Here is a 10,660-nt window from a genome sequence, read left to right on the forward strand (position 1 = left end):
ACCATAATCCTCTTCAAACTGGCAAAAGTAGGTTGCCTTCCATGTTCAGTCTTCTGACTAAGGGCCCAAGTTTGCTGAGCCTGTGTCATCTCTGGTGAAGGATGAAGAATGGAGTTGCAATGGATAGGGTCGCCATGTTTGACGTCAGTGGTTGTTGAGGGCAGTCTCTTTGGGAGTACCCAACTCTGTAACAGTTCTAGGAGTACTCCTTGGGCATGTTAAATAGTGAAGCTTACTGTAGAGTTGGACAGCTTGGTTTGGCTTTGTGCTTGCTATGCAGCAATCTGTTCTGCCTCCCTCTTCAGCCTGAGGTCTACATCCCCACCTATGCTGACAGTCACCTCCCTGATAAAAGCAAAATACTGTGGATGCTGGAAATCTGAAACAAAAACAAAAATTGCTGGAAAAACTCAGCAGGTCTGACAGCATCTGTGGAGAGAAAGACAGGTTAACGTTTTGAGTCCATATGACTCTTCTTCAGATTCTATTCACAGATGCTGTCAGACCTGTTGAGTTTTTCCAACAATTTTTGGTTCTTTTGTCACCTTCATGATGATGGCCTCTTTCCTGGTCTTAAGACACCAGTCTTTCCCCATTATCCAGGTTATGTAATCTCACGGGTCAAAGAAGGACAGTTGGGGTTTGTCACTGTTAAGTCTCCTCAACTCCCTCCAGATGTCTTCATCCCTCACCACTTAGGCTAGGTGATTTTTCAACTATGTGTCTCTGGTTGACCTGAAGGAGGGATCCAGGAGGATGATGTGGTGGAACAACTTCACCAGCTCCAGTGATACAGAGATCAGGTCCTCTGCTTCAGCTTGCTTGCACTCATAAAACCTCTGTTTCAGCTGCAACAGGCTACTACTGCCTCCAAAAACCCATGCTAGGACCTCAAAGATCCACCACAGATGTCTTTGAACATCTGTAACTCTCCCCAGCATTTCCTGATGAGCTATCCAGAACAGAAGTTCCATCACAAGTGCTACCTGCTCCCTCTCATGGAGGCCCCTGAATGCCATGACCAGCTGTGCATCCTGAATCCAGTCCTCAGCTGCCAGGTCATTGGACATCTCTGGTCTTCCTCCAAATCTTTCCAGCTTCCTACCCATTGTTAGAATATCCATGATGGGAGATTCCGTCCTGCCCCTGCTTTTTTAAAGGTAGCAATGCTAGAAGCGGCTTTCTGGCCACAACTTTGACTCCCAGCTTCATCCTGTGAAGCCTTTGCCTCAGCTAGAGCTGCAGCTACTTTGGCCTCCTTGGTGACAGGGCGAGTTCCAGTCCTTTCACCATCTGCTCCATCTCAACCAGGCCCCTTTCCATTTTGTCCATCACATTTCAGTGCCTGTGTTGTGGAATCCCACTTCTGACAGCAAATGGAATGTGGGATTTAAGCACACAAACTGCATGAAGGTTAAAAAACAAGGTTCCTTTATTCCCTCAGCATCAGAACTGTATAAACTCAAGGGAAAGCGGAACTTTGATTAACAAACAATTTACAGAGAATATTCACTGCTGATGCTCTAGATCTCTGCCCTATTCGTGACCTCAGCTCTTCAACACAGTGACTCAGGCTAGTTCAGTTGCCTCAGCTCCTGGCTGCAGTCCTGTTCTCTTTCTCTCTCTCTCCATGAGGCTTCTTAGACTCAGAGTTGCTGCTATCGGTCTGACTAGGTCTCCATTTGCCTTCCGTGGCTCTTTAGCCACCCTCAGGGGCTTCAAGCTGCATGGGGTTCCTGCCATACTAGCACTCACAAGCCCTAGCCTTGTCTTTGCTGCTTTTTCCCTCATCCCATGGCATTTACTGCCACTGCTCAGCTTGTTAAGGGAGGGGCCCACATGGGCCAACCAGTTTCCCTACTTGGTGCTCTCCCCCACAGGTGGCAATACCTGTAGCCAGAAGCCACACTATACAAGAATAAGGAAGCCTTGCTACAATTGTGTAGGGCTTTGTTGAGACCATACCTGAAATACTGTATGCAGTTTTAGTCTCCATATTTAAGGAAAGTTAAAATTGCATTGGAGATGGTACAGCAAATATTCATTGTATTGGTCCCTGGGATGAGAGGCTGAGTAAACTGAGTTTATATTCTCTGGAGTTTAGAAGAATGAGAGGTGCTCTCATTGAAACATACAAGATTCCGAAGGGGCTTGGACAGGATAGACACTGAGAGATTGGACAAACTAGAACATGCATCCACAGTCTCAGTATAAGGGGCTGACCATTTAGAACGGAAATAAGGAGAAATTCTTTACTCAGAGGGTTGTGAATCTTTGGGCTTTCTACCCCAAAGAGTTGTGGATGCACCATCATTAAATACATTTAAGACTGGGACAGATTTTTGGTCTATTATGGAATCAAGGAGATGGGAAAGTGGAGTTGAAGCTGAAGATCAGCAGTGATCGTATTAAATTCCAGAACAGGTTAGAAGGGCCATATGACCTACCCCTGTTCCTACTTCTTAAGCCCTTATGTTCTTGAGTGCACAGAAAATGGGTTTTTCTCATTTCACTATAATTATGCATTAGTGCAACTAGTCCGTGGTTTTGACCTTAGTCTATTTCTCCATCTTACATTCTGACATTCGCAACCAATATTTGGGCGTCACTGTTGGTCTCCACTGAAGCTAAACCTTTTAGTTTACCATCAGAACATGAAATTCAGCAGTTCCTATTTGAAGATTTCATATCAATGTGCATGCAAAGTTCAAAAATTGAAATGTAGAAAATGGCAGGACCTGAGATTAGATCAGCTTGAATGCTGTTTGAATGACACAGGAGCCCAGGAAACCAGAACAGTGATCAGGAATTGTCACCGGTGAATGAATAGTTCGAACAAACTTTAGCAGTGTAATTCAGGTGCAGGGATAGGCTTTGGTTCTATTGAAAGATTTCATTTACAGAAAGAAAGATAAAATGCATCTAAATAATAGGCTAGAAGCATCATTAGCGCATTAACCAATAATGCTACCTCTAAAACAATTATCAGCAGACAACAGTTTCAAAGCAAATTGACCAAAGCACCAGCAATACCATGAAGTAATGACAAAAATTATTAAATAAGCAAATTTGCCATTTTCCATAAACAAATTTGTGCCATAGAGTCATAGTCACAGAGTCATAGAGTCTATAGCACAGAAAAAGGCCCTTCGGCCCATTGAGTCTGCACTGGCCAAACAAATACTGAACTATTCTATTCCCATTTTCCAGCACTAAGCCCATTGCCTTGTGTGCCATGGCATTGCAAGTGCACACCCAAATACTTCTTAAATGTTATGACGGTTTCTGCCTCTACCACCCTTTTAGGCAGTGAGTTCCAGATTCCCACCACCCTCTGGGTGAAAAAATTCTTCCTCACATTCCCTCTAAACCTCCTGCCCCTTACCTTAAATCTATGCCCCCTGATTATTGATCCCTCCACCAAGGGGAAAAGTTCCTTCCTGTCTACCCTATCTATACCCCGCATAATTTTATACACCCCAATCATGACCCCCCCCCTCCCCCATTAATCTCCTCTGCTCCAGGGAAAATAACCCCAGTCTATCCAATCTCTTCTCATAACTAAAACTCTCTAGCCCAGGCAACATCCTGGAGTTCTGTCGAAAGGTCATGAGGACTCGAAACTTCAACTCTTTTCTTCTCCGCCAATGCTGCCAGACCTGCTGAGTTTTTCCAGGTAATTCTCTTTTTGTTTTGGATTTCCAGCATCTGCAGTTTTTTGTTTTTAACATCCTGGTAAATCTCCTCTGCACTCTCTCTAGTGCAGTCACATCGTTCCTATAATGCAGATTCCAGAACTGCACGTAGTACTCTAGCTGTAGCCTAACCAGTGTTTTATATAGTTCCAGCATAACCTCCCTGCTCCCTGATTATCCAATCATAAATCTTCCACTAACCTGCTGCTAGAAATAAACTTATTTTGCGATAAAAAATTGCGAGGAATCGTTAATGTTCACTGAATTGCTATTTTCAAGAGACTTTATTTGTAGAGGAAGCATAATAGGTGATCTGATTTGGTATTATTTAAAATAAATAAGTATCACTAGCAATAAAGTAATAGTGATTTGAAAATCTTTTTTAGAGTTTCCAAGTTATTTAATGATTCCAATAAATGTATTTATTTTAGCTGATTAGATCAGTTGAGGTGTCATGAAGAGATTAATGTCTATAAAGTTATTGGAATTTTAAAAAAAATAGCGTTTAGTGGTGTCTGTGTCTGCCTGTGTATGCGTGTGTGCCTTAATTGGATTAAAGCCAGCTAGTCTGGGTGCTTTGCTGTATAGAAAGAATTAGGTCTGAAATGATAATTAGATAAACATGGAGAAGTTTAGAAACATAGGTGTCAAGGAGGCAATTTGCATTTTGAAATGAACCATTCAAAAGAATGGGTAAAATCTTGCACCTAACTGGGTGATGCCAAGCAATATTGCTAATAAAATTAGTGGGATGAAAATGTTATTGTTAGAAGATGTGATGTTAAAAGCCTAGGAAATAATGGAAAATTTACATTCAAAGGAAAAGCTAGGTATAACCAGAAAGGATATTTGTGTGCAAGGTAGAGGCATTTCAGATCTAACCAGCCTGTACACCTGCAACTGTGACTGTAAGGAATCTCATTTTGAATTTGTGAGTTTAAATGTGCCTTGCCTGGGGTCTTTTTTAAATCTATGAATTTTACTGTTGCCTTAACAGGGGTGTAACTGAGAGTCAGATTAATTAGGGTTTTTTTGTCATTATTATACTAGCAATTTTGTAGACATGTGCAAGTGCTTACAATCTTTCTTGTATTAATAAATGTTTAATTTAGTTTTATAAAAAAACCTCTTGAGACTCGGTGGTTTTATTACTCCCAAATTCAAAGCCTGGATCTCAAAACATACAAAATGGAAAAAATGGATTATGACTGTTGTTTCAAGTTTACCTCTGGGAAAGTGCTATCAAATGGCACTTGCGTAGCAATAACCTGCTCAATGATGCCCAGTTTCTGCCAGAGCCACTCAGCTCTTGACTTCATTACAGCCTTGGTTCAAAAATGGACAAAAGAGCTGAACTCCCAAGGTGAGGTGAGAGTGACTGCCCTTGACATCAAGGCAGCATTTGACAGAGTGTGGCATCAAGGAACCCTAGTAAAACTGAAATCAATGGGTGTCAGTGGGAAAACTCTCCGTGTGTTGGAGTCATACATAGCACAAAGGAAGATGGTTGTGTTTGTTGGAGGTCAGTCATCTCAACTCTAGGACATCACTGCAGTAGTTCCTCAGGATAGTGTCCTAGGCCCAACCATCTTCAGCTGCTTCATCAATGGCCTTCCTTCCATCATAAGGTGAGAAGTAGGGAGGTTCGCTGATGATTGCGCAGTATTCAGCACCGTTTGCGACACCTCAGATACTGAAGTAGTTCACGTCCAAATGCAGCAAAACCTGGACAATTTCCAGGCAAGTGGCAGGTAACATTCACGCCATACAAGTGTCAAGCAATGACCATCTCTAACAAGAGAGAATCCAACAATTGCCCCTTGATGTTCAATGGCATTACCATCACTGAATCCCCCACTATAAACATCTTAGGGGTTACCATTGACCAGAAACTGAACTGGACTGGCCATATATGTACTGTTGCTATAAGAGCAGGTCAGACGCTAGGAATCGTGTGACAAGTAACTCACCTCCTGACTCCCTAAAGCCTGTCTACCATCTACAAGGCACAAGTCAGGAGTGTGATGGAATACACCCCACTTGCCTCAATGAATGCAGCTCCCACAACATTCAAGGAGCTGGACACATGCCCAGGACAAAGCAGTCCACTTGATTGGCACCACATCCACAAACATTCGCTCCCCCCACCACCAATGCACAGTAGCAGCGGTGTGTATCATCTACAAGATGCACCGCAGGAATTCACCAAGGCCACTACAACCTAGAAGGACAAGGACAGCAGATAAATGGGAACACCACCACCAGGAAGTTCCCTTCCAAGTCACTCACCTTCCTGATTTGGAAATATATCACTGTTCCTTCACTGTCACTGGGCCAAAGTCCTGGAACTCCCTTCCTAACAGCACTGTGGATGTACCTACACTACATGGGCTGCAGTGATTCAAGAAGGAAGCTCGCCACCACCTTCTCAAGGGCAACTAGGGATGGGCAATAAATGCTGGCCCAGCCAGTGAAACCCATGTCCCATGAATGAATAAAAAAAAAGTGAACAAATCAGCCTTTGCCATCAGCTGAGAGGATATGAGCATAAATAATTTGAATGGATTCCACCCAACTATACCCGAAAGCAAAATACTGTTGATTCTGGATATCTGGAGTAAAGCAGAAAATGCTGGAAATACTTAGCAGTTCTGGCAGCATCTGTGGAGAGAGAAATAGAGTTAACACCTCAGTTGTGACCTTTCATCAGAACTAGGGAAAGCTTTTGAAGAGGTGATATGAGCGAGGATAGAAAAGAAACAAAAGGGAAAGTGGAAGATAGGAGATGTTAACTGACAAAAATGTTGATTGGAATAGCCAAAGGGAGTGATGATGGAACAAGTAAAGAAACAAAAGATGGGTCCAGATGCCAAGCCTATCTGTGTAACTTTGGTATCCTTCAATCAAAAAAAAATTGTTAGATTTTGGGGGCTTTGTTCTTCATATTTCTCTCAGGGTCAGTGTTTAAGTTCAAACCCATAGTTGAGGCATTACTCCTTCTTTGAAGCCCAGGAACTGAAGAGAAAACCTTTATTATTCTGCTTAGTTGTTATACCACATGTCCCCACATGAGAATTCAGAAGGTAGGAAAATATGCAGGACTAGATTGTGAATTCGGTTATTATGACAAAACAGATTTATTAAATAATAAATACATATGTGAACAGTAGCAAAGTCACACTGTCAATTTAACAACTGTTGTTAGCTTAACTATCTCTAATTGACAGAAAATAAAAATGGGTCACAACTGCAGCATTACGACAAGTCACATTTACACAATGCATTTAATTAACAAGTAAAATGACACAAGATGCTTAAGCTGCAAAGTAAGTACTAAAATTGTTTGGCAGCTATCCTGACTATCCACCGTTTTTCTGGTCTACATATTTCAATCTGACTTCTTCAGACAAACTTTTCAATGTTATAAAACGGGATGAGTATCTTTTTTAAATGACTAGGGCTGAGTAAATTTACAAACCCATCTGCTTAACTTGAAAATTCTGCCAATGGAACTTGTATTCAGACAAAATGCACACAATATTTTGAATCAAATAGTTTTGTTCTCTGCCCTTGGATATCTGACTCTGAGAATAGTATCTGGTTATGTATCAAAATAAGCTGGATGATATTTTGTGACTAAATCTGTTTTTTTCACTGCATATATTCTGCAATGGAAAGGAAGGAATCAATACATCAAACTAAGGTACACCAATAAACCCTTCAGTATGCCTAAGAAAGCAAAATATTTACATTTATGAAGCATCTGGCAGGAACATCTCCTTTAATAAATTATAGCAATATAATATCAGTTTCACATTATAGTCTTGGAAATTTTAGCTCTGCCTTGAAAAAGAATTCTGATATTTCTGTTGACAGACTAAAGAAGGACAATGTGGAGGATGTGGGTTAATATTCCATAACTAAACCTGTCCAGACGCAGATCTTATCATTTTGAACTTGATCCACAAATTGTACTAGAAACAAACTGAATGCTCATAAATGGAAGTTTGCAGTGAAGTGCTGGAGGCAATGCATTAGTTATCAAGCTACTACAGCCTTGCTTTTTCACTCCATGTGCACTTTCTAGATGCCAACAAAGAACTGAAGAATAATTCAGTGCCTATCTCTAAATCTAGCACATCATGGCTTGGTTGATAATTGTTGGAGAGGTAGGAGACAAAGAGATGGGATGAAGGAAGCTTCAAATGATGGAATATGATAAGTGCAGCTGGATTTAATGCAGCCCATCATGACGGGAGCCATGGCAACCAGTCCCACTTAATCACGCGAAAAGCCCCACATCAATCTCCCAGCAGTGATATTACCTCCCCCAATTAAGTCGGAAGGCGAAAGGGGCTAATACAGAATTCCTAGCTGTCGGTGATGAGATGTCAATTAGGCCCATTAATGAGTTGATACCCATTATTCCAGAGCCCACTGTAATTCAGTGATGGTGCAGGGATTAAATGGAGGCTGCATGGCTTTCCCTTACCCTTGGAAGGCTGCCCAGCAAACCAGGCTTGCCAGCGGCTTCCGGGGGGTGGGGACAGGGGGCCTCTCATAATCAGGCACTCAGTGCCCAATCAAGGGACCCAGAATCAAGGAAGCACTAAAAGCCATCCCAATGCACTTGCCTCTTTACCCCCTCCTTTCCTCTCCCACAACCCTGTTAGTGAGTGCGTGGTTATATTGTTAAAGTTACACAGGCAATAGTAATTGTTTGATAAAGGACTAAGAACACATGTAAGGAGAGTCAAGCTTATGGCCATACTGGCCTGAAAATTCCCAATCTTGTCTGATCTCAGAAGCTAAGCAGGTTTAGGCCTGATGTGTTTGAATGGGAGACTGCCTGGGAATACCAGGTGCAGTAGGCTTTACATCCAGCTGTCGCTCAGTTAGTAGCATCACAGCTTTGTGTCAGAAGGGTATGGGTTCAGATCCCACTCCTGAGGGCTACACACTGTAATCAAACACTCTGGTGTTAGTACTGTTGAAGTTGCTATCTTTCAAATGAGATTTTAATCTGAGGCCCTGTCTGCCCTCTCAGAAAAGATGCGATGACATTGTTTCCCTTTCAAGGACTGTCAATTGAATGAATTCATTTGTTAATAAGTTTATTTTTGTTCCATTGGTTTAAAGTATAAAGAGATTCAACTGGGACACTGGGTTAGTAGTTAGGAGACAGTGATCTGTAATGCTGCATCCTGTGAATAAACCAACTATCAAGTAAAAGACCTGAGTCTTGCTTCGTACTTCATCGTCTTGCTTGGGTCCATTTAGCAACATCGTGCCCCCCAATCCCCCCATGCTTCACCTTTTGTCTGGGATCCCACAATGACCCTGGACATCTGGGTGGGTGTTTTGCTTGCCAGCAGCCCCCACTCCTGCTAGCACTGGCAGCATGAGGAGCTGCCAACCTCTGATTGGACAACAGTTCTCAGCAGGAAGGTCTTTGCTGACGGGGACTCAATCATGGCCGAAGGCCCCTGGGAACTTCATCAGGGCAAGGCCTGAAGGATGCTTGATTCCGTTGGGCCTTCCCACAGAACTGACAGGTTTTCCCCACCAGCTTTCTAACCAGTGGGTGAGACCCTTCGTCAGTCAGATAAAATCTCAGCCAAGGTGTTCTTCAGGTTTTCATCATATTTATTACTGACTTGAATGAAGGAACAGAAAGCAGCATTTCTATTTTTGTTGATGATATTTAGCTAGGAGATGGACTAAATTGTGTAAATAGGAACAGGAAGTTACAAAGGGATGTAGGCTGATTACAAGTGACAGATGGAGATCAATGTGAAAAGTGCAAAGTTATCCAATATCCAAGAAAGACAAATCAGAATATTTCCTTCATAATGAGGGATGAGAAACTATGGAGGAGCAAAGGGATTTAATTCCAGGTACACAAATCAGCAAATGCTAGTGCACATGTACAATAATTAATCGAGACGAATGTCAACGTTAATCTCAAGGGCTGGAATGCAAACAGGAGGAAATTATGCTTCAGTTGTAAGTTGGTGTGTTACAGTTCATTCAGGGAGTCCAGGTTTCTTTTACATGCACTTTTACATGTATATTGTAGTCTGGAACCATGGAGAGTGATAGTAAAGACTCCAAATTTATTTCCATCATATGGCTGACCAGGAGTCTCTACCCCTCTTACCACGACTATTAGCACGTGTTGGGAGATTTTTTATGTTACTCAACCTGTTTGGCCATGTTATGATTGCACCTTCCTTAGCTATCAAGTTCTGGGATGGAACTCAAACCCGGAGCTTCAGGCTTAGAGGCTGGGTGCTACCCACAACACCATGAGACCACCTATTTAGTGTAAAGAGTCTTGGTCAAATCCCATCAAGAATACTGATTCAGTTTTGGGCACTGCACTTTACAAAGAATATATTAGCATTGGTGGGGTGGAGGTTTGAGAAGGAACAGTTGCAATGCAGATTCACTAGAATGCTACCAGGTCTTAAAGTGGACAGGTGTGCGTTTCCTTGAACTTAGGCACTTGAGGGTGATCTAATTGAGATATTTAAGATAATAAAATTAGTTGATAGGGTAATTACAGGTTAGATATTTTCTCTTCTGGAAGAAATCCAGAAAAAGGGGACAAAATTAAAAATTAGAGCAAGGCCATTCAAGTGAAATCAAGAAGCACTTTTTACACAACAGATAATGGGGATGATGTGGAATTCTATGATTTCTAAGCTGATTCCATCTACGAAAACTGCAAGTGTATCCTGTGAAAAGCAGCATCTCCCTGGCGGCAACTTTTTGGATTTCTGCATTTAGTGAGCACTTAAGCAGGTCCATGTCCTTCAGTGGTTAGTATACTCTTTAAACCACATGCTATCTATGCCTGAAAAATGTATTTATAATAAAACATATGAAAAATAATTTGGAAATAAATTCCTAAGTTTCGTGAGTTTATCTTAGGGTTACATGTAACTAATTTCTCTTCGAGT

General features: G+C 41.9%; 1 pseudogene; it reads left to right on the forward strand.

Annotated features, from left to right (window-relative positions):
* The first annotated feature begins 8,452 nt into the window (after positions 1-8,452).
* LOC121282679 lies at positions 8,453-8,569 on the forward strand (annotated as a pseudogene).
* Positions 8,570-10,660: the final 2,091 nt, after the last annotated feature.

The sequence above is a fragment of the Carcharodon carcharias genome, chromosome 9 (genome assembly GCF_017639515.1).
Source record: "Carcharodon carcharias isolate sCarCar2 chromosome 9, sCarCar2.pri, whole genome shotgun sequence".
NCBI lineage: Eukaryota > Metazoa > Chordata > Chondrichthyes > Lamniformes > Lamnidae > Carcharodon > Carcharodon carcharias.